The following is a 25471-nucleotide window of genomic DNA, read 5'->3' on the forward strand; positions in this document are numbered from 1 at the left end:
TCTGATTTCCAGCCTGCAGCCTCTTCCTCTTAAGCTTTAACAGTCTCAAAAACTGCAAAGAAAACAATATAAAAGCACCTCATAGATTAACAAACCATTACTAGTCCTCGACACTTCAGTAGATGAAACCTCCTTGATCCCAGACTATAAAAATGCCTTCTGAAGGCTATCGAGCTCCTCTTTGATTCTTGGCCCAAGTCTTAATTTTCTCACAGTGCTGAAGCTCTGTATTTCATTAGAGATATCATCTTAAATCCCTGTGTGCCCCTACTTGTTTAAATGGTGTCTCTCTTCTACAGATTCATCTGTATCTTTTTTAACGGTGAACTAGTAAATATCACGATATATTTTTTAATCTTTTGATAATAAAGATTGGGTTGGGTTTTTTTATTTTTTATATAAAGCCCAATGGTTATGAGCCTGAATTTTTCTCATTCTAATCTGATATAATCACTTCATATTGAGTCCTTAGGTTAAAAAGACACAACTATTATGGTCAGGTTCAGATTCTGTTCCACGGCCATCTAAGTTATTCTTGCACTTCATGTCTCAACTAAATTCATGTAATCTCTAGTGGTGATCATCAATCGTCCCAAAAATTTTTTCATTCCATTCAACATAAATAATATCATCAACAGAGTTGGAGTCTGCTGTATGCCTGTAAAGGCAAAATATGAAAACCTGAATCTTAGTACAAGCCCAGCCCTTAGTGTGCCAAATGTTGTTTATTTTGTATTCAAGCTGCTTTTTAAAAAAAAAACTTTTCAATCTGACAAAAAAAAAAGCAAACAAAAAAAATATACCTTTCTTTCTTCCCAGGAATCCTCTCATGTACAGCTTGATCCACAAAAACATAGCCTACATATTTACTGGTTTATTTTTAGTTTTCAAAGCGCTAATAGCTATATTATTTTTTTCTTGGTAACATAAATAACACATGCTTATTCACAATAAAATAAGAGAGAAAATATCAACTAAAAGTTTTTCTATAGTAATCTTTTTGTTAATTAAATTATTTAGTTGAAACTAGAATTATCTGTCATGGCATTCCTCAGAATAGAAAAACCAAGTAGCCAGCAAAGTTTCTCTCTTTCAGGAACTGACAATGCAAAGCTCTAACTGCCCAGGCCATTAGGTCAGCCATTTGTCACTGAGTAATCCATTAAAAAATCAATCTAATTGTCCTAAAATTATATGAGCATTATTTACATTGGGAAGCTAATTAGTAAGAGTGTTTAGCAACAAATCAATAATAAATAATACTTATTTCAACAGAATCATCTCTCATAAGTGTATTAAGAAATCAAAATGTAAAGTAGTTATTAAATGCTTAATACTATTAATAAGTCACAAGTCCCAGGATAAAGGGCAAGAGCATCACATGGGACATAATTAAGGCAAAGATAACTAACAAGGAATTTAAATGCTGCCTATTGATAAATGATTAACTAAACTTGGGGCCCTCAGAGTTTTTAAGTAACTTTATAAAAAGACAGCATTATTCTAAATTAAATAATTTTGTTATGTGGGTCCAGCTGAGATAAATTGTATAAAGGCATTTAATCATATTCTCACTGAACCTAAATGACCACGGACTTCCATAAACCTATCAAATCTTTTCTTTACTTGAACAATAATACGATTTTGCAGAGGTGGGTTAATGAGAGAGGAGCATGAAATTGATTCAAATGAATCCCCAAAATTAGTCTTCCTGAAAAACAGTGCCATAAAAATAGGTAGATACAGGGATGGATGGAATTTGATCACAGTTCAAGAATCACTGGTGACACACGACCTCAGGCAAATCAGAGTCTTGGTTTTCTAACCAAATAGAATAAGGATAACAATCTATTTAGTGAGAATATTGAACAATTAGAGAGATTTACGGACAGAGTATCTGGAACATTACATATTCTCAGGAATGTTTTGGTTTACTTCATTTTCTAGAAAATAGGAACAACACTTTCCTATATAAAATGAAAAATAACTACTCCCATCACTAAAGGCTTTAATTAAGCTCTGTAAGAAAGTGTTACATAATGTATACAGCATACTAAGCAAAACTGTCCCTGCCTTGAGATCCCTATAATCCAAGGTTGGCAAAGCAAATCAATTTTAAAGAACCTAAATACAATGTCAATATCCATTCTTCAGGAATTTTTATGAGCTGCCCCCCAAAACAGTAATCTGGCCTTAAATAATGAGAATGTGCTTGGTCAATCATTCCTCCTTTGCACAATAAACATGTTAAAGAAACAAATTCATTAAAAAAAAATAGATTAAATGCTTTTTTATTATTAATTAAAAAATTATAACTGCTAAAATTACTAGATAATTGTGAAATACATAATCTACTCTGAAGAGTTGTTTATTATATAAATGTATATAAGTGTGTGTATAGGTATATATTTATGCAGATTTATAAATACAGGTATATATATATAATTCACATATAGTTATACTCCAGATAACTTTGAAAAATATTTTGTGCATCTTACAGAAATATACATTATATAATGAAAATAAATAGCTATAAAATAAAAAAGACCAAGAAGCTCTAGAGATTAAAAAAGAGAGAGAGAGAAATATTAAGCAAAGAAAGGTAGATGTTAAGGTCCTTAAAGTCAGTTCCTAAATGTCAGTTGTTAATTTGGCTCTGATTTTTCTGGGGGCCAACAGACCCCAAACTTATCATAAGACTAGATACCTTGGTGTTATCAGAAAAGCAACATTTTCCTTACATCAAGATCCAACAAAAGTTTCTCCTTGGAGGATTCTCACAAACAGAATATTAAAGGATAAAGTAGACAATATCTACTTTATTGATCCTTTCAAACTGTAGTGCTGGAGAAGACTCTTGAAAGTCTCTTGGACAGCAAGGAGATAAACCAGTCAATCCTAAAGGAAATCAACCCTGAATATTCATTGGAAGGACTGATGCTGACGCTGAAGCTCTAATACCTTGGCCACCTGATGTGAAGAGCCAACTCACTGGAAAATACCCTGATGCTGGGAAGGATTGAGGACAGGAGGAAAAAGGGGTGAGAGAGGATGAGATGGTTCAATGGCATCACTGACTCAATAGACATGAGTTTGAGCAAACTCTGGGAGACAGTGGAAGTCTGGTGTGCTGCAGTCCATGGGGTCACAAAGAGTCAGACATGCTTTAGTGACTGAACAACAACAAAGACAGTACCTGAAATGGCAACTCTAAGTAAATAAACCAGAGAATTTTTTTAAGAAACTATATTCTGAGAATACTGCAATACAAGTCTAGTGAACAAAATTGAAATTTACTTTGTACAAAATCCTACAGAAAGAATGGTACTAGACAAATAATAAAACCTTAAGGTGCAGAAAAGCACAAGTGCTCCTCTGCCTCATTTTCCTTATTTATAAAATGAGGAAAATGGACTAAACTGTTTCTAAAATTTTTGACCCAGAGAAGCATCCAAATAGCTAACCTAGATGCTTGCACACTAATATTTCTATTAAAAGAAGAATAACAAAAATATCACTAGTAATGCTGAGAAACAGAAACATTTGGAGAAGAGGGAAATATTACATTTTGGGTTGATGGGAAATCTATCATTTCTCTGGGTGACTTAAGCAAAGAGAAAAATAGGGCCAGTTACCATAAAATGCAGGCCTGTAGATCTTGAGCTTTAATTCTTTCAAGTAGGTATCATGTTTTTAAAAAAAAAAAATCATTTCATTGCCAATCTTTATAAGTTGGAAGAATTCATATAAAAATGCATGTTACTGGCTCATCCTGTAACAGAAATAATTATTAGAATGGAGTCAGCTGAAGCTGCATGTTCAAGGTCATTACACTATCTAATGTGACACCCCCATACCTAGTACTTTCTATTATGAAACTGTGTCCATTGCCTTCTATCATTGCACTTGTGCTATTATTCCCATGTTACAGATTTAGAAGAACAAAATATATGATATCTCATACCTAAGTTTCCTTTTCAAATGTGGGAAGATAATTGTTGGATGAAAGCAGTTTATTTCAAGAAAAATTAGAGAGACTATATTTCTTGGGAGAAGTAAAGAAGATGCCTACATATTTAAAGATGCTCAGTTAATAGGATCTGGAAATGGGGAGATGTTTGTCAAAAAGTACAAACTTCCAGATACAGAACGAATGAGTTCTGGGAAACTAATGTACAACGTGGTGATTATAGTTAAGAATGCTGAATTATATACTTGAAAGTTGCTAAAAGAATAGACCTTAAATGTTCTCACCACCAAGAAAGAAACAGTAATTATGTGATGTAATGGAGGTGTTAGCTAAAGCTATGGTAGTAATCATTTTGCAACATATGAGGGCATCATGTTAACACACTGTACATCTTAAACTCACATGATCTTGTTCATAATGCTGAAAAAAATACATTGCAAAGGATAGAAGAGGAATCTGAGATTAAAAGAGACCTAAGAGCTGTAACAAAAAAACAAGACCAGGAGCTGACTGTGGCTCAGATCATGAACTCATTACCAAATTCAGACTTAAACTGAAGAAAGTAGGGAAAACCACTAGATCATTCAGCTATGACCTAAATCAAATCCTTTATGATTATACAGTGGAAGTGAGAAATAGATTTAAGGGCCTAGATCTGAGAGATAGAGTGCCTGATGAACTATGGAATGAGGTTTGTGACATTGTACAGGAGACAGGGATCAAGACCATCCCCATGGAAAAGAAATGCAAAAAAGCAAAATGGCTGTCTGGGGAGGCCTTACAAATAGCTGAGAAAAGAAGAGAAGTGAAAAGCAAAGGAGAAAAGGAAAGATATAAGCATTTGAATGCAGAGTTCCAAAGAATAGCAAGGAGAGATAAGAAAGCCTTCCTCAGCGATCAATACAAACAACTAGAGGAAAACAACAGAATGGGAAAGACTAGAGATCTCTTCAAGAAAATCAGAGATACCAAGGGGACATTTCATGCAAAGATGGGCTCGATAAAGGACAGAAATGGTATGGACCTAACATAGGCAGAAGATATTAAGAAGAGGTGGCAAGAATACACAGAAAAACTGTACAAAAAAGATCCTCACAACCCAGATAATCACGATGATGTGATCACTCATCTAGAGCCAGACATCCTGGAACATGAAGTCAAGTGAACCTTAGAAAGCATCACTATGAACAAAGCTAGTGGAGGTGATGGAATTCCAGTTGAGCTATTCCAAATCCTGAAAGATGATGCTGTGAAAGTGCTGCACTCAATATGCCAGCAAACTTGAAAAACTCAGCAGTGGCCACAGGACTGGAAAAGGTCAGTTTTCATTCCAATTCCAAAGAAAGGCAATGCCAAAGAATGCTCAAACTACCGCACAATTGCACTCATCTCACATGCTAGTAAAGTAATGGTCAAAACTCTCCAAGACAGGCTTCAGCAATACGTGAACCATGAACTTTCTGAAGTTCAAGCTGGTTTTAGAAAAGGCAGAGGAACCCGAGATCAAATTGCCAACATCCGCTGGATCATGGAAAAAGCAAGAGAGTTCCAGAAAAACATCTATTTCTGCTTTATTGACTATGCCAAAGCCTTTGACTGTGTGGATCACAATAAACTGAGGAAAATTCTGAAAGAGATGGTAATACCAGACCACCTGACCTGCCTCTTGAAAAATCTGTATTCAGGTCAGGAAGCAACATTAGAACTGGACATGGAACAACACACTGGTTCCAAATAAGAAAAGGAGTACATCGAGGCTGTATATTGTCACCCTACTTAGTTAACTTATATGCAGAGTACATCGTGAGAAACGCTGGGCTGGAAGAAACACAAGCTGGAATCAAGCTTGCTGGGAGAAATATCAATAACCTCAGATATGCAGATGACACCACCCTTATGGCAGAAAGTGAAGAGGAACTAAAAGGCCTCTTGATGAAAGTGAAAGTGGAGAGTGAAAAAGTTGGCTTAAAGCTCAACATTCAGAAAACGAAGATCATGGCATCCGGTCCCATCACTTCATGGGAAATAGATGGGGAGACAGTGGAAACAGTGTCAGACTTTATTTTTTTGGGCTCCTAAATCACTGCTGATGGTGACTGCAATCATGAAATTAAAAGACGCTTACTCATTGGAAGGAAAGTTATGTCCAATCTAGATAGCATATTGAAAAGCAGAGACATTACTTTGCCAACAAAGGTCCGTCTAGTCAAGGCTATGGTTTTTCCTGTGGTCATGTATGGATGTGAGAGTTGGACTGTGAAGAAGGCTGAGCGCCGAAGAATTGATGCTTTTGAACTGTGGTGTTGGAGAAGACTCTTGAGAGTCCCTTGGACTGCAAGGAGATCCAACCAGTCCATTCTGAAGGAGATCAGCCCTGGGATTTCTTTGGAGGGAATGATGCTTAAGCTGAAACTCCAGTACTTTGGCCACCTCATGCGAAGAATTGATGCATTGGAAAAGACTCTGATGCTGGGAGGGATTGGGGGCAGGAGGAAAAGGGGACGACAGAGGATGAGATGGCTGGATGGCATCACTGACTCAAGGGACCTGAGTCGGAGTGAACTCCGGGAGTTGGTGATGGACCGGGAGGCCTGGCGTGCTGCAATTCATGGGCTCGCGAAGAGTCGGACATGATTGAGTGACTGAACTGAACTGAAGAGCTGTAACAATCATGTTTTAAACCTTTTGGATCTTCAGTAAAGAAATTATAAAAATATCTGTTTACTACACCTAGTCTACTCCTTAACAATGGCTACTGAGTACCTGGCGGTATTTCTATTTTATATATAATGTTATCAATTCAGTTCAGTCACTCAACCGTGTCCAACTCTGCAACTCAGAAACTGCAGCATGCCAGGCTACCCTGTCCATCTTCAACTCCCGGAGCTTGCTTAAATTCATGTCCATCAAGTTGGTGATGCCATTCAACCATCTCATCCTCTGTCATCCCTTTCTCCTCCTGCCTTCAATACTGCCTAGCATCAGAGTCTTTTCAAATGAGTTGGCTCTTCACATCAGGTGGCCAAAGTATTAGAGTTTCAGCTTCAGCATCATTCCTTCCAATGAATATTCAGGACTGATTTCCTTTAGGATGAACTGGTTGGATCTCCTTGCAGTCCAAGGAACTCTCAAGAGTTTTCTTCAACATCACAGTTTAAAAGCATCAATTCTTCAGTGCTCAGCCTTCTTTTTGGTCCAACATGACTATTGGAAAAACCATAACTTTGACTAGGTGGACCTCGGTCAGCAAAATAATGTCTCTGCTTTTTAATATGCTGTCGAGATTGGTCATAGCTTTTCTTCCAAGCAGCAAGCATTTTTTAATTTCATGGCTGCAGTCACCATTTGCAGTGATTGGAGCCCAAGAAAATAAAGTCTGTTTTATTTGGAAACAATGGAAAAAATTGTTTCCATTGTTTCTCCATCTATTTGCCATGAAGTGATGGGACCAAATGCCATGATCTTACTGTATTAAATGTTGAGTTTTAAGTCAGCTTTTTCACTCTCCTCCTTCCTTTCATCAAGAGAATCTTTAGTTCTTCTTCACTTTCTGCCATAAGGGTGGTGTCATAACTTACTTAATATACAAAAATGTACTTTGGGTTAACATGTTACATTTACTTCAAGTATTCTAGAGCAACTGAGAATAGAACAAATAATGGTATTTCCAGAAGGAATACTGAAGAACAATCTAAGAGAATAAAGAAATTATTTGCAAAACTCAAAATTCAACCAACTGCCACAAAACCTTAAGAGCACATAATTTTCTTTAAGGTTTACTTGTGGCAAAAAAGAACTATGGATTTCTTTAATCATATAAAAATATTACACATTCAAGTGGGGAAACATGCAAATATGCTTGTAGACACTTATATTAGGCTTAATTTAGCAACTACAGTGATAAAATGTACTAAAGGCTTAGCACTCTTTTACTTTACTGATGCAATTAATTTACTAATGTGAGTTTGCATATGAACTATATAGTGCTACTGCTAAGTCACTTCAGTCGTGTCCAACTCTGTGTGACCCCATAGACAGCACCCACCAGGCTCCCCCGTCCCTGGGATTCTCCAGGCAAGAACAATGGAGTGGGTTGCCATTTCCTTCTCCAAAAATTTTCCTAGTCTCATTTTTCTCATACTTTGAATAATCATTGGTATGAAGATTAAAGAGGCTCAGTTCAGCTCAGTCACTCAGTCGTATCCGACTCTTTGCAACCCCATGAATCGCAGCACGCCAGGCCTCCCTGTCCATCACCAACTCGCCGAATTCACTCAGACTCACAACCATCCAGTTGGTGATGCCATCCAGCCATCTCATCCTCTGTCGTCCCCTTCTCCTCCTGCCCCCAATCCCTCCAAGCATCAGAGTCTTTTCCAGTGAGTCAACTCTTCACATGAGGTGGCCAAAGTACTGGAGTTTCAGCTTTAGCATCATTCCTTCCAAAGAAAACCCATGGCTGATCCCCTTCAGAATGGACTGGTTGGATCTCCATGCAGTCCAAGGGACTCTCAGGAGTCTTCTCCAACACCACAGTTCAAAAGCATCAATTCTTCAGCGCTCAGCTTTCTTCCAGAGAAGGCAGTGGCACCCCACTACAGTACTCTTGCCTGGAAAATCCCATGGACGGAGGAGCCTGGTAGGCTGCAGTCCATGGGGTCGCTAAGAGTCGGACACGATTGAGTGACTTCACTTTCACTTTTCACTTTCATGCACTGGAGAAGGAAATGGCAACCCACTACAGTGTTCTTGCCTGGAGAATCCGAGGGATGGGGGAGCCTGGTGGGCTGCCATCTATGGGGTCGCACAGAGTCGAACACAACTCAAGTGACTTAGCAGCAGCCGCTTTCTTCACAGTCCAACTCTCACATCCATACATGACCACAGGAAAAACCATAGCCTTGACTAGATGAACCTTTGTTGGCAAAGTAATGTCTCTGCTTTTCAATATGCTATCTAGGTTGGTCATAACTTTCCTTCCAAGGAGTAAGTGTCTTTTAATTTCATGGCTGCAGTCACCATCTTCAGTGATTTTGGAACCCAAAAAAATAAAGTCTGACACTGTTTCCACTCTTTCCCCATCTATTTCCCATGAAGTGATAGGACCAAATGTCATGATCTTCGTTTTCTGAATGTTGAGCTTTAAGCCAACTTTTTCACTCTCCACTTTCACTTTCATCAAGAGGCTTTTTAGTTCCTCTTCACTTTCTGCCATAAGGGTGGTGTCATCTGCATATCTGAGGTTATTGATATTTCTCCCAGCAATCTTGATTCCAGCTTGTGCTTCCTCCAGCCCAGCGTTTCTCATGATGTACTCTGCATATAAGTTAAATAAGCAGGGTGACAATATACAGCCTCGACATACTCCTTTTCCTGTTTGGAACCAGTCCGTTACTCCATGTCCAGTTCTAACTTTTGCTTCCTGACCTGCACACAGGTTTCTCAAGAGGCAGGTCAGGTGGTCTGGTATTCCCATCTCTTTCAGAATTTTCCACAGTTTATTGTGATCCACACAGTCAAAGGCTTTGGTGTAGTCAATAAAGCAGAAATAGATGGTTTTCTGGAACTCTCTTGCTTTTTCCCTGATGCAGCAGATGTTGGCAATTTGATCTCTGGTTCCTCTGCCTTTTCTAAAACCAGCTTGAACATCAGGAAGTTCACGGTTCACATACTGCTGAAGCCTGGCTTGGAGAATTTTGAGCATTACTTTACTAGCATGTGAGGTGAGTGCAATTGTGCGGTAGTTTGAGCATTCTTTGGCATTGCCTTTCTTTGGAATTGGAATGAAAACTGACCTTTTCCAGTCCTGTGGCCACTGCTGAGTTTTCCAAGTTTGCTGGCATATTGAGTGCAGCACTTTCACAGCATCATCTTTCAGGATTTGAAATAGCTCAACTGGAATTCCATCACCTCCACTAGCTTTGTTCGTAGTGATGCTTTCTAAGTCCCACTTGACTTCACATTCCAGGATGTCTGGGTCTAGGTGAGTGATCACACCATCATGATTATCTGGGTTGTGACGATCTTTTTTGTACAGTTTTTCTGTGTATTCTTGCCACCTCTTCTTAATATCTTCTGCCTATGTTAGGTCCATACCATTTCTGTCCTTTATCGAGCCCATCTTTGCATGAAATGTTCCCTTGGTATCTCTAATTTTCTTGAAGAGATCTCGAGTCTTTCCCATTCTGTTGTTTTCCTCTATTTCTTTGTATTGATCGCTGAGGAAGGCTTTCTTATCTCTTCTTGCTATTCTTTGGAACTCTGCATTCAGATGCTTATATCTTTCCTTTTCTCCTTTGCTTTTCACTTCTCTTCTTTTCTCAGCTATTTGTAAGGCCTCCCCAGACAGCCATTTTGCTTTTTTGCATTTCTTTTCCATGGGGATGGTCTTGATCCCTGTCTCCTGTACAATGTCACGAACCTCATTCCATAGTTCATCAGGCACTCTATCTATTAGATCTAATCCCTTAAATCTATTCCTCACTCTCAATGTATAATCATAAGGAATTTGATTTAGGTCATAGCTGAATTGTCTAGTGGTTTTCCCTACTTTCTCAATTTCAGTCTGAGTTTGGCAATAAGGAGTTCATGATCTGAGCCACAGTCAGCTCCTGGTCTTGTTTTTGTTGACTGCATAGAGCTTCTCCATCTTTGGCTGCAAAGAATATAATCAATCTGATTTCGGTGTTGACCATCTGGTGATGTCCATGTATAGAGTCTTCTCTTGTGCTGTTGGAAGAGGGTGTTTGTTATGACCAGTGTATTTTCTTGGCCAAACACTATTAGTCTTTGCCCTGCTTCATTCTGTATTCCAAGGCCAAATTTGCCTTTTACTCCAGGTGTTTCTTGACTTCCTACTTAAAGAGGCTACTTGACATAAAATAGGCCAAAAATAAATAGTAGCTCTTATCATTATTATAATGCATGTGGTTATTCAATCTTTCAATGAAAAATTTATTAGAATATTCAACATGTAATTTGTATCATAAGCAAGGCTTAACATTAAAAACATGTAAAGGCTATTTTAAAATTCCCTATTACTCTGGCAGCACTATGCAGCATGTAGGATCTTAGTTCCCCAAACGGGGATCGAACCTCAACCCCCTGCATTGGGAGCACAGTCTTAACCACTGGACCACCAGGGAAGTCCCTAAAATTCTTTAATAAAATGGCTTCACCTAACTACCAATTTCTATGACTTATAAGACAATAATTAGAGAGACATGCTTGTTAGGTTTACCAAATTTCTGACATTCCTTGAGTCACATAGCTTTTTTTTTTGTTCTTGGGTGATAAGAACAAAAATGTTAATTTTTTTAAAAGGGAACACATGATACTAAGATATTTACAAAAGTCAGTGTTGTCACATGTTGATACTATGGAGCCCTGGCCACCTTCCTGATACTTTTCCATGCGATGCAAATGTAAGAATTATTTTTCCATTTGCATCATGTTCAGATGTGAAAGAAATTCAAAGCATAAAACGTGTACTTTTCCACTTGGGTTGCAGACGGACAATAACATTTGTGGATAAAGAACATAAAAACCATTATTATATTGTTTTGGCAATTTTAGAAAGAACAAAAGAGCCTGCACTGAACTTTAGCAGTAATAGGTTCTGACATTGACAGCTGGTTACCATTATCAGAATGAATCATGGAGCAGAAGTGACAGGTGGATTGAAGCAGGGGCAACCAAGAGATGCTACAAATAATTTCTGTGTTTTAAAGGGAGATTTTCTCCAGTTCCTCTGACATAGTGCCGCATACGTCTTAATTTAAGTCGACAGATAGTGTGATAGAAAACAAAGTACAATTATAAGTTTAAAGCCAAAGATTCCAAACAAATAGAAGTATCTTAGAGGTGGTATATTTTCCAATGCGGGCAAAGCATTCTTTTTGCCCGAGAACTCTTAGTTAAATGCTGGAAGTATCTAGTGCTCTGCTTAGAAAGGTTTAATGTTTATTTTTTTTTTAGATAAGGAATAAACTGTATCTGTTTTTATGGTCAAGTTAAAACAAGACTTCTACTTGTAAGCTTGACAGGTAAAGCCACTCCGATCTTTGCAGCTTTAAAACCAGTGGGGGGGGGGGGAACCCTGTTTTATGCTTCTCAGACAACAAAGTTATGAGGGGTTTTTTCCCTTCAGATTTAGTGTAAATATCCCACGTGACACACACAAAAGCCCAACTATCAAACGGAATGATGATGCTGATGTTCAACACCTGCGCTTTCAGAGCCTCCAACAAAGGAAACAGAGCCTTCCCCTACCTCCACACCTGCTGGATGGGTGGGTACCTTTAACCTCTGCGGCTCTTGGTGGGTCCCTGCAAGACAGAAGCTAAAGCATGCTCTTCAAAGGGCAGGAGAGCGGGCAAACAAAAGAGTTCTGTGTGACGAGGTTGAATGCTTAATTATAGAACATATCTGGCAACACACTTGGAAGGAAAGTATACTCGCAGGAAAAAATATTCGTAACTGCTCCTAAAAGAAATGGGGAGGGGAGCAGATTTCTAAAAACACCAAAAGAATATAGATGACTCTTTAAAGGAAACTTACGACATTTTATAGCATGTATGAAATAAAATCAATTTTTTATTACTAGAAAATTTATCAAGTCTAAACACAGCATATGTGTATTACTAAAAAATTCTTTCTGAAAGACAAAGTTATTTCACAAATACTAGACATGTCATTTATAGACCTTAAACCTTTGCATGCCTAATCAATTTAGTGCCATGCATATTCATAGTATTTAAAAAACAGTAGACAACTGTTTTAATCTAACTGTTGAAAAATAAATGAGTCAATAAGAAATGAAGAAAGATAGCATCTGTTTGGGAAAATGTTTAATTAACCCAACTACTTATGTTAAAGTATTAGAGGGACTTCCCTGGAGGCCCAGTGGTTAAAACACCATGCTGTCAACACAGAGGACACAGGTTCCATCCCTGTTCAGGGAACTAAGATCCCACATGCCTCATAGAACGTCCAAAAGATTTAACAAATGAAAATAAAAAATAAGGTAACAGAAAAATAATTTAATTGTGAAACTTGAAGAGTTTATAGAAAATCCAAAAGATTTCACTTTGCAGTATGACTTAAAATAGCAGTATATGTGGGAAAGAATTGGAATGTTGTATATGTTAAAGTAATTATGACAAATTACATTTAAAAATATTTTCAGACACTGGGTTAAATGCCTATTTCATTAAATAGCAAGATATCTCTTAACTTGTAAAATAATCATTTTAAATTACTATATATATGCATTGATTTTACAAAACAAGATTCTTGATGAGATTTAATCATTAATGGTTCGGATGCACAGAAATCAGGTCTTTTCACAGATTAAAAAAAATCAGGATACTCAAGCGCACCATCCTCATTTGTGACACTGCAGTTTGTTTCAAGGCTTGAGGAGGGAAACTCAAAGGTTGTGTGTATGTCCAACATTAAATTTGGGCAGGAGCAGAATCCTTTTAGGGTTTCTGAAAGATGAAAGAACAAACAACTTTCTTTCATGCTCATCAGAGATATGACAGACTTGGGAAGCTGCCACCTAGCCAAATACCAAGCTCCAGAATTCTTCTGAAAAGTTATTCAAATAAAGTGATTTAGCCCTTTGTGTGATATCACCATTCAAGAGAACAAGTTTACATACCAGACCAGAGTATCATTAGAAGAGCCCATATTTCAGTGGCCATCCTTCTAACCTACGCTTGAACTTTAGCAGTAGTTAAAATTCAAATTGGACTGTCCACTACCTATAAATGAAGCTAAAATGTGCTGACAGTGTGAGGATAAGGTTGGAGCAAGCTAATAGGTTTTAGTGTCTGAAACTTTTGATAATCTGGCCTTAAGTGTCATGGGTCTTTCAAGGTGGATTCCATCTGTCCTATAAAGTTATGTATTGAAACATAATGCATCCCTTTGATCTCCTTTGTAAAAACCCTATGAAGTCAACAAAATACTCCCAGTGACTCAACAGCCAGATCCCCAACCTGTGGACATAAAAGATTTTAACACTTGCAAGTGTTAGTAAACAGTAAGTGATGTGCTGAAAGCTTCGCATTGAAAAGATTCAGCAATGGGCTGAGTCCTGGCACAGGCTGTGCTGCTGGTATTTTGTACCAAAACAAAGCAAAAGAGCACAGGTCAAGCCAGAATTAGCCTGATAATTTCCATTCATATAAATTTCCCAAAGTTACTCCCTAATAAAGCATCTATCTTGAAACGTATATTTTATTTCCAAATCACTAGTGGGTGAAAATATTCCTACAAAATAGTTGCTTACCATGGTAAAGACCACAAATAGGGACTTCCCTGGTGGTCCAGTGGCTAAGACTCCATGCTTCCAATGCAGGGGCCCAGGTTCAATCCCTGGTCAGGGAACTAGATCCCACATGCTAGAACTAAGAGTTCTCATGCCACAACTAAAGATCCCACATGCCACGTGAAAGCAATTAAGACCTGAAGCAGCTAAATAAATAAATCAGTATTTTTTTAAGAAAGAGCATAAATAAGATATATACATGTGTGTAGATGTATTTAGTTGTATGTATGTATTTTTATTTGTTTACAACGCTCTGTATTTGTGTATGGAGAAGGAAATGGCACCCCACTCCAGTACTCTTGCCTGGAAAATCCCATGGATAGAGAAGCTTGGTAGACTGCAGTCCACGGGTTTGCTAAGAGTCGGATATGACTGAGCGACTTCACTTTCATGCATTGGAGAAGGAAATGGCAACCCGCTCCAGTGTTCTTGCCTGGAGAATCCCAGGGACAGGGGAGCCTGGTGGGCTGCCATCTATGGGGTCACACACAGTCAGCAGTATTTGTGTACATGGACATTTTATACTCAACATAGGTGCATAAACCCAAGAGTGCACAGCAAAAATCACGTTGGCTTTTGCAGTCAGAAGGATCCAAATTCAAATATTGGCTATTGAGTGACCTTGAGCATTTTTCTTAAAGCACTCATACCTACTCTACTGATTTGGGGATTGAGAACAACTATATCAAAGCACTTGATCGAGTATAGCAAACAGCAAATAGCATTTCTCTTTTCCTTCCCTATATCACCATCATGCTCCAACTTTGGTCCAAGCTTTTAATCCAATTTTTTAATTTATTCAGTCTGCTGTTTCAGTATTAACATATGTCCTCAAGTTCTCAAGTTGCTGAACACAGACTCAGGAGGCTCTTTTTGAATGGTAAGGAAGTGCATTCTGCCTGAAGTCAGAAATTCCCTGTTGATGAATCTCCTAACGAGGCAAAATCTTGTCCATCCTTCAACAGCCAGGTCAGGTGTCACTTCCCCTGTGAAGATTTCTCCAATCCTGCTGGGCAGCAATAATTAATTGCTCTTTTCTCCAGTCTCCCAAATCTTGTCTCATTCTATTATTAGAGTACTTATTACATTGCATTATAATTAGTTCTTGTCCTGTCTGCTTCCTCTTAGAGAAATTGAATTCCATGAGGTCAGGATCTGTGTCTTGGTCTCCCTGGTGCCCCCCCAGCATGAAGCACAGAGCCTGGCAGACAGCAAACACATGACAGAAAGGGAGAAAAAAGCAGAAAGGGACACAAGAAGGAGTATTTGCTTGCTCTCCTTACATTTTGTCTTTGATCACATACTCAGCAATGAGTGAGGTTTAAAAATAAAATGGTCATTAACAAGAAAACTAAACAATTCTAAATCCTTCCTAATCTTCAGAATATGATTCTGTATTATTTCAGTATCTCACTCTTTAACTGCCTCAAAGAGCTGCTCATTTTCTAACACCATCCAGCTGAGCATATGACAGATGGCTCTGAGATCCACACTGTATTTTTGTGTGTGAACCAGCAAATGTGCTACCGAGTGGCATATGCATGCACATATTAGCAATGCTAGATGCTTCAAGCTTGCAAACAGAGCCTTAACTGAGGAAATGTATGTGCCACATGAATTTACATAAACACAAAAGCCTTTTATTTAATTCAAAATTTAATACTCATCAATTTACTCATGTATACCTGCCCATTTATATATTTAGTCCCTTTTCTCAGTCAGTCTTATTCAGGTTCCCTTGGTATAACTTTTTTTATGGTGTTTCCCTTTATAATGTGCAGGTGTACACACACACACACACATACACACCTCTGCACCAGAATTTAAAGCCAGAAAGGGGACAGTACTGTGCCACCTTCCATTGCCGTTTGCTCCCCTGTTCCTGAGAACACACATTCACACACACACCTATGCACAAGCATATGCCTTAGAACCACTTCCTCTCTGTCATCATCCACAGTGACTACCACCAAAGTGATCTGCCTCAAGCTCAAATGTGATCATTGCACTGCCACACCAAAAATTCTACCTCATCAATAATAACTCTCACTATACATGAGTCATTACCAAACTACCTTCTGCTCACCAATTATGCCAAGATCACTTTGAAAATACAGTTTCCACTTTCCAAAATGCCATTATCATGCTTATCCTATTAAAAAATATTTTCTGTCCTCTTGATTTCAGGTCGTCAACTTGCCTGAAAAACTTTTCATAACCCTTTCTCCCCTTGCCCACTGAGAGGCTGGGTGCCCATCCAACCTGCTGCCCAGGACACTGGAGATGTAAATACCTGCCTCATACTACTGTACTATAATTTTTTACATGTATATTTGCCTCAAAGTGTTTATGATACTCAAGAATAGGAATTGAATCTTGTTCATCAACTGTATACTCGGCAATTAGAACACTGAGTTCAGTTCTTTGTTGAATAAGTAAATTACTATATATTGTCCACAAAGGATTCATGATAACTTTGTATGAACATACAAGAAATTACAAAGCTTAAATAAAACAGAAGATATAAATGAAACCTTGGGGATCAGGACTAAGAAGGTCAGCAGATTAGAGGAGGGTTAATCACAAACAAAAGGATGCTGGAAACATGTCAGGTTATTTCCTTAAGTAAGATCAAGCCATTATGGAAGCTTTATATATCCCCCTATTAACCAAGAATTCCTTAAGACTCTCGGTTAAAACAAAAGCAGCCATGGCACACTTCCAGAGGGATGAATTTTTACCATCAGAGCAAGAGTCAGATTTCATCGCTTCAAGGCAGGAAGACAGTGGAAGAAGCACAGGCAGAGGAAACAAATGATTGCCCACGATGACTAGGCTCCGGGAGGCTGCCCGTCTTAGAAAGAAGCAGCCTCCTCTGACCCTCTAGAAAATCCGGAGCAGCTTTCAGAGCAGCGGGTGTCCTGTGATGCACAGGAACAAAGGTTGGCACCATCCATCCCCTAGTTCTGCCTAAGACATATTTTCTAACTCTGATCCATGCCACGAAGCTGTATCATTCAGCCTCAGAATTTTAAGATTAAAGAATTCAGTAGATTGTTATTTTGTCACAAGTATAATATGGCAGAGGCTTGTCATTTTTGCCTCCCTAGAAACTGACCACCTAGACTAAAAATGAAGCAAGATCTTGGTTCTTTATATGGAAAGACAAGGGGAGAGAGACAGTTCAGGTAGCCAGGGTATGAGCAAGGGACGTGACCCTGGCTGATTGGTTACTTCTCAGACTTTGCATCTATAGAGAGTGATTCTAAAAATGGAAAAAGAGAGTCAGTCACTGTTCACAGCATGGAAAGCAGAGTAAAAAATTCAGTAATGCACTAGCAATATTGCAAGCTGAAATATCCTAAGTGGATCATCCCTATGGCAGAGGGCATCTGTTGTTCATTCTATCTATTCTTTTTTCATGAGTTCCCTAAAATCTCATGTTTCCTAACTTTAAAATTTTTACTGAGTGTCAAGGTCTGTGAGATAGTCATTACCTCTAGTTGTCTTCCATTCCTGCCAAAAAAAACCCTCAAATCTATGTGTCCGTGGTTATTGAAAGGAAAGTGGCACACAAAGGAAGAAACTATACACTATCTAGTCCAGCCCCCTCAGCTTTCAGATGAAGAAAGTGAAGTCAGTGGGAGTTAAGTTACCTGTTCTTGGTCACTATATTCATTAAATAGCATAGATGGACCAGTCTTATCCTACTGGTCAGACAGACCAGTTCTGCTTGACCAGTAGGTTCTTGCTAGTTTGCTGCCACTACCAGAGTAGTGATATTCTTATGGGAAGGATTCTCTCTATTGTTCTAAATTATTATAATCAAAGACATACTCCATTAGTTCGCTTCAAATGTGTTCAAACCCTTGTGACTTCACATCTCTGTATTTTTGGACATGGGGGTATAGGATGAGAGAGATCCGATTTGAACCCAAGCTGTGTTCATTACTAGAATTCAGACATGGGTAGTTACATGAAAACATCATCTGGCACAAATAGATATATACATTGTCAATTTTACTTATTCAACATTTACTGAATACCTATGTGTTAGGTGCTGTGATAGACAATGAAGATGCAATAATGAGCAAAACAGAACTTGCTCCAGCCCGGCGGAGCTTACACTCTCATGGAGGAGACACAGTTCAGTTCAGTTCAGTCACTCAGTCGTGTCCGACTCTTCACGACCCCATGAATCGCAGCACGCCAGGCCTCCCTGTCCATCACCATCTCCCAGAGTTCACTCAAACTCACGTCCATCCAGTCAGTGATGCCATCCAGCCATCTCATCCTCTGTCGTCCCCTTCTCCTCCTGCCCCCAATCCCTCCCAGCATCAGAGTCTTTTCCAATGAGTCCACTCTTCACATGAGGTGGCCAAAGTACTGGAGTTTCAGCTTTAGCATCATTCCTTCCAAAGAACACCCAGGGCTGATCTTCAGAATGGACTGATTGGATCTCCTTGCAGTCCAAGGGACTCTCAAGAGTCTTCTCCAACACCACAGTTCAAAAGCATCAATTCTTCGACACTCAGCTTTCTTCACAGTCCAACTCTCACATCCATACATGACCAGTGGAAAAACCATAGCCTTGACTAGACGGACCTTTGTTGGCCAAGTAATGTCTCTGCTTTTCAATATGCTATCTAGGTTGGTCATAACTTTTCTTCCAAGGAGTAAGTGTCTTTTAATTTCATGGCTACAGTCACCATCTGCAGTGACTTTGGAGCCCAAAAAATAAAGTCTGACACTATTTCCACTGTTTCCCCACCTATTTCCCATGAAGTGATGGGACCAGATGCCATGATCTTCGTCTTCTGAATGTTGAGCTTTAAGCCAACACTTTCACTCTCCTCTTTCACTTTTATCAAGAGGCTTTTTAGTTCCTCTTCACTTTCTGCCATAAGGGTGGTGTCATCTGCATATCTGAGGTTTATTGATATTTCTCCTGGCAATCTTGATTCCAGCTTGTGCTTCTTTCAGCCCAGCGTTTCTCATGATGTACTCTGCATATAAGTTAAATAAGCAGGGTGACAATATACAGCCTTGACATATTCCTTTTCCTATTTGGAACCAGTCTGTTGTTCCATGTCTAGTTCTAACTGTTGCTTCCTGACCTGCATATAGGATATATGGGGGAGACACACACATCCCCAAATAATCACATGCAAAAAAGTCCATACTATGTTAAATGCTGTGAAAGACATGCACAGGGTTGGGGATTAGGTTTAGGAAGGAAGTTACATTTTTAAATCAAGCAACGAAAAATAGAGATTTTTCCACAAGACCTTAGTATTTACAGCACTACCAAGGAAATCTTTTGATTGGTTCCTAAAGTGTTCCCCACCCCTTGTTTATTGGCCACTGCCTTTATTCTACATTGTGAATATGCACTGCACAAAACTAACTGCAGTTATTGGTGACCATTTATATACAACTCTATTTCTTTATTAAACATATGGGTTATTCATTCACTTAGACCTCCCCCTCTGAAAGCTAGCCTTTAAACCACATCCCACAATGAGGATTAATCCCACTCTGAGGTTCACAAGGATGAGCAAATTCTTCACTGTGGCAGCTCTTCCTCGTCCATGCTTTGAGAAATAGTTCACATACTCAACCCTCTTTACTTATTTGTGGAAATGAGACAAAGATCCAGTGATCTTTCTGTCCAGCCCTTGCTTTCCATCTTCTGGTAGGTGCTTGCATTCACTCATATCCTTGACCAGAAATGGTTCTCCCCTATCAGGAAGGTTAAATACTAAACACATACATTATTTGGGGAGAAATGAACAGAAGAGTTGAACAGGGAAGGGATACTTGAAAAACCTCTAGAGTTGGCCTCTACTTGTTGAGAGATATCTATGCTCTAAAATATGTGTTGGTGATAAAACATAAAAGGAAAATAGACTATGTGAACTTCACATAATTTGAGGAAAACAAAAGTTTCTAAAAGCAAAAGATCATGAAATAATCATTTACAACTTAAGTTTCCATTTTGCCTTGCACATTAATTACATTAAGAAAACAATATAGTACAGGACTCACACTTTTCCATAAAGAGAAATCCATGAGCCTCCAAAAAGCTACCAGTATATTGTCACTGCTTCTGAGAAGAGAAAAACTAAGTGGTCTGGAACTTTTTTATATAAAATTATTTAAATAAATTAGTATTTCATTTACAACACAAAGTCAGGATTAACAATAGTATGAAACTAAACTCAGTTTCTATAAGCACAGTCAAGACTTTTGAATCACTTTTAGCAGTGCTCCCCCCTACTCATATGACACTGCAAATTATTATAATTCTCAAGTTCAAACTCCAGGCATGAGACAGGAGAAGAATAGTGGAGGATGAGAAGTGAATCAAGCTTCAAGCATTTAAATAAAGAAAATGACTTCTAGAGGAGAAGGAAAATAACAGCACAAATTCAGTCTCGTGGTTCTGTAGTTGAAGTAGTGATACAGAGACTCCATAGGGTTTGTCCTACTATGAGAGTTACCAATCAAAATCTCAAAATATGTGGTATTATATACAGACTTTTATTAGTAAATTCAGTCCTAGATGCTTGATAAAATATTTGGAAAAGAATAAATTTAATAAATTTCATTTAAGGATTCATCCTGGTATAATTTTTACATAGAATTTTAATGAAGATGTCAATTTTCTACTTTGTATCTTATACCATTCAAACTGTCAAGCACTTAAGTTTAAAGATATTTCTGTTAAACTAATTTTTAAGAATAAACCAGCCAATAGACTGCATTAACACTAAATATTAACAGAATGAAAAATAACAACATAGACTTGTGGTCTATAAAATAAAAGTGACATTTTAAGATCACAGGTCTTAAAAAGGGGGAAATTCAAGATATGTGTTCCACATATACATACTTTAAGTTCAAAAAAAAACTAAAAAGAAACTCATAGTTATCATAAAGAACAAGGTAGATGAACATACAGATGGCTAACAGGCATATGAAAAGATGCTCAATATCACTTATTATTAGAGAAATGCAAATAAAAACAACAATGAGATATCACCTCACACTTGTCAGAATGGCCATCATTAAAAAGTCTACTAATAACAAGTGTTGGAGAGGATGTGGAGAAAAGGGAACCCTTAATAGTTGGTAAGAATGTAAACTGGCACAGCCCCTATGGTAAAGCATGCTGCTGCTGCTGCTGCTAAGTCACTTCAGGTGTGTCTGACTCTGTGAAACCCCATAGACGGCAGCCCACCAGGCTCCCCCATCCCACCAGGCTCCCCCATCCCTGGGATTCTCCAGGCAAGAACACTGGAGTGGGTCGCCATCTCCTTCTCCAATGTATGAAAGTGAAAAGTGAAAGTGAAGTCGCTCAGCCGTGCCTGACTCTTAGCAACCCCATGGACTGCAGCCTGCCAGGCTCCTCTGTCCATGAGATTTTCCAGGCAAGAGTACTGGAGTGGGCTGCCATTGCCTTCTCCATGGAAAAGCATGGAGCTTCCTCAAAAAACTAAATATAGAACTGCCATATGATTCAGCAATCCCACTCTGAGTATAATATCTGGAAAAAACAAAAACACTAATTCAAAAATATTCTTGCACGCCAATGTTCATAGAAGCACTATTTACAATAGCCAAGTCATGGAAGCAACCAAAATGTTCATCAACTGAAGACTGGATTAAGAAGATGTGGTATATATATACATATAATGGGGTATTAGTCATCCATGAAAAAGAATGAAATACTGCCATTTGCAGTAATGTGGATCTTATGCCTAACAAAACAAGTCAAAGACAAATACTATATCAGTTATATGTGAAATCTAAAAAATAATACAAACAAATGTATATACAAAACAGAAATAGACTCATAGATAGAAAACAACTTGTGATTCTTAAAGGCAGGAGAAAAGAAAAGAAGAAAATTAGGGGTATGGGATTAACAGATACAAAGTACTATGTATAGAACAGATGACCAACAAGGATACACTGTACAGCACAGGGAATTATCTAGCCATTATCTTGTGATAACCTATAATGGGGTATACTCTACAAAAATACTCCATCACTGGGCTATGCACCTGAAGTTAACACAATATAATAAATCAACTATACCTCAAAATTAAGTATTGACCAAAAAAGAACATGGTAGAGAAACAACTTCCTAGGAGAAGAAAAATACATTAGCTGAAGACAGGCTGTGGAGTAGACTGCCAACACAGTATGTATAACTTTCTAGTCCTTGCTGCTGCTGCTGCTAAGTCACTTCAGTCGTGTCCGACTGTGTGACCCCATAGACGGCAGCCCACCAGGCTCCCCCGTCCCTGGGATTCTCCAGGCAAGAACACTGGAGTGGGTTGCCATTTCCTTCTCCAATGCATGAAAGTCAAAAGAGAAAGTGAAATCGTTCAGTCGTGTCCGACCCTCAGCGACCCCATGGACTGCAGCCTTCCAGGCTCCTCCATCCATGGGATTTTCCAGGCAAGAGTACTGGAGTGGGGTGCCACTGCCTTCTCCATTCTAGTCCTTGGGAAACCTTTAAACATGTACAGAAGGCATAAAATGATATATATTGCAGCCACTGCAATAAATTTTATATATTTTAAGTTGTGGGGGGAGGGGAGGCTTCATTTGCTTCTCTCAGAATATTGCTCCATAATCAGTCAAGATCATCAAATAGGCTTCCATGCCTTAATATTTCCCTTTGTTACAAGGTCCTTAAAGCTGAACCATGTCCATAGTCCTGTGAAATATGTCCTGCAGAGTTGGCTTCTGAATCAAATCTATTGTGGTCCACTACCTCTAAAACTTTAGTCCCGCTAAGATGTTTTTGAGACCCAGGCATAAAGGAAAAAAGACAGTCCTTTCTTTCATTCTCCCAAGTCTCTTGCAAATTTTCCCTTTGGGCTCCATTTTATAGGAAAGAAACTCTCCCACTGTTACAGGTCAGTACAAGGTCAAACCAGAGATGTATTTTGTAAATAGATGTGTGACCCATAAAATGATGTTTCATTTTCCAGTGCAAATGTTATTTGAAGTAAAGATAATATATTTGTAATTGATATAATCTTTTACTCTGCACTGGCTTTGTACGTCAGACGCTTTGAGACTTCAAGAGAGCGGCTTGCATGCTTCTACTTGCACGCATCCAAGAATCTGGATCAAAATCTACTAGTTAATATTCCTCTCAAGTCTCTGTGACTCTAGGAAGGTAAGGAGGCATTCCTGAAGAAAAAGTCACTGCAACGGTGGAAGAAAAGAAAATTTATGTAATTTATATTCACCTCATTAGATGGCAGCACAACACCCAAAACCAAAGTCTAACATTTTGGTGAGGAATAAGACATCTCTCAGAAGTTATGGAAGGGAAATAAATGCGGGGAAAGTGAGTATTTACATTTTCTATTCTATCTTGAACGCATCAGTCAAAAAGCAAATGTAAGTTCGAAAAACAGACTGAACATCATGCAAAATTACATTCATATTTTTTCACTCAAAAAAAAGTACTGAACACCAACTAAATGACAGAGACTGTTCTAGATGCTTCAGTTATACATGTGAACAAAGATCTGTGTCTGCCTGGAGCTTACATTCCAAAAGGAGAAAGGAAGATATTTAATGGAAATGATACATAAGTAAGTTATCTAATATGTTAAAAAAAAAAAAAAACTAATGAACATCTATAGAAAAAATCATAGAGAAGAGGGTAAGGAGGGAACCCACAGTGTTGGGGTAGGAGGTCAGGATGTGATATTATACCGAGAGAGCAGTGACGGTCTCCTTGAGAAGTGACACTCAGCAAAGGCCAAGGGGATGTGAGGGAATCTTAATACTGACAACTGGAAGAAGACTGTTCCAAGCAGATACAGTTTCAACCTGACACAAAGGGCTAGGATGTTGCTGAAACAGAGTGAAATGAGTAGATGAATAAGAAGTTAAATTAAAGTGAACATGTAGAAACAGGGAGCATATTAATACAGAGCCTGTAAGAACCTTGGCTCTAACTGAGTAAAATGGGGATGAGTTATAAGGTTTTGAACACAGAAGTGACCCAAGCGGAGATAGATTTTCAGAGCATCACTCTAGCTGCTGGAATGACAATAGAGCAGCTAGAAAGTGGGGAAAAGGGGAAAAGCAGGAAGACCAGTTAGGAGGCGTCTGCATCCTCCATGTGAAGATGACTGTAGCTCAGGCCAGGACTGTAGCAGTGGAGGAGGTAAGCAGCAGTCAGATTCTAGGTGCAGTTTAAACATAGACCCAACAGGATATAGACCTTCCGGTCTGGAAGACTGGATATAAAATGAGAAAAAATAAGGGTTGCAAAAATGAGTCCAAAATTTTTAACCTCAACAACTGAAAGGACACAGCTATCATTAAATGAGATGACAAAGGCTGTGGGTAAAATAAATTTTGGAAGAAAAAACGGTTCTGAACATGTTGAGTTTAGTATTAGACATCAATCCAATCCAAAAAAGAGGGGATATATGTATGTGTATAGCTGATTCACTTTGCCATACAGTACAAACTAACACAATATTGTAAAGCAACTATATGCAAATAAAAATTAATTTTAAAAAAGAAAATTTTGAAATATACATATTTTAGACATCAAAAAAGGAAGGTCAATACAGTATTTGGATATGTTATTAGTCTGTAGTTCAGAAGAATATCCAAATTGGAGATATATAATTGGGAGTCACCAGTGTATACATGGTGCTTCCCAGGTGGCACAGTGGTAAAGAATCCGCCTGCCAAGGAGATACAAGAGACTCAGATTTGACCCCTGGGTTGGGAAGATCCCCTGGAGAAGGAAATGGAAACCCACTCCAGTATTCTTGGCTGGAAAATCCCACGGACAGAGGAGTCTCGTGGGTGACAGTCCATGGGGTTGCAGAGTTGGACACAACTGAGCACATACACAGAGTGTATCCATGATATTTAAAGTCATAGCACTGGAGGAGATCAAGGGTAGAAAGAGCATAGAGAAAGAAGAGAAGCAAGGTCTGAGCACTGGTGTACACTAAAATTAAACTAGGAGGAACTGTCAACAAAGGAGGCTGAGGAAGAAGGATAAGTAAGATTGGATGAGACCCAAGAAGATAACGGTATTTGGTGTCAATACAAAAAAGAAAACGTGCCGTTTAACAATGATGCAAGAAGTGGAATCAGAAGAATGC

General features: G+C 38.5%; 1 non-coding gene across 1 annotated transcript; it reads left to right on the top strand.

The window, feature by feature from the left end:
* Window positions 1-14293: 14293 nt before the first annotated feature.
* On the top strand, window positions 14294-14365 carry TRNAW-CCA (transfer RNA tryptophan (anticodon CCA)). Its single transcript has one exon. It is a non-coding gene; the product is annotated as a tRNA-Trp (tRNA).
* Window positions 14366-25471: the final 11106 nt, after the last annotated feature.

Source organism: Bubalus kerabau, chromosome 2 (assembly GCF_029407905.1).
Source record: "Bubalus kerabau isolate K-KA32 ecotype Philippines breed swamp buffalo chromosome 2, PCC_UOA_SB_1v2, whole genome shotgun sequence".
Classification (NCBI taxonomy): domain Eukaryota; kingdom Metazoa; phylum Chordata; class Mammalia; order Artiodactyla; family Bovidae; genus Bubalus; species Bubalus kerabau.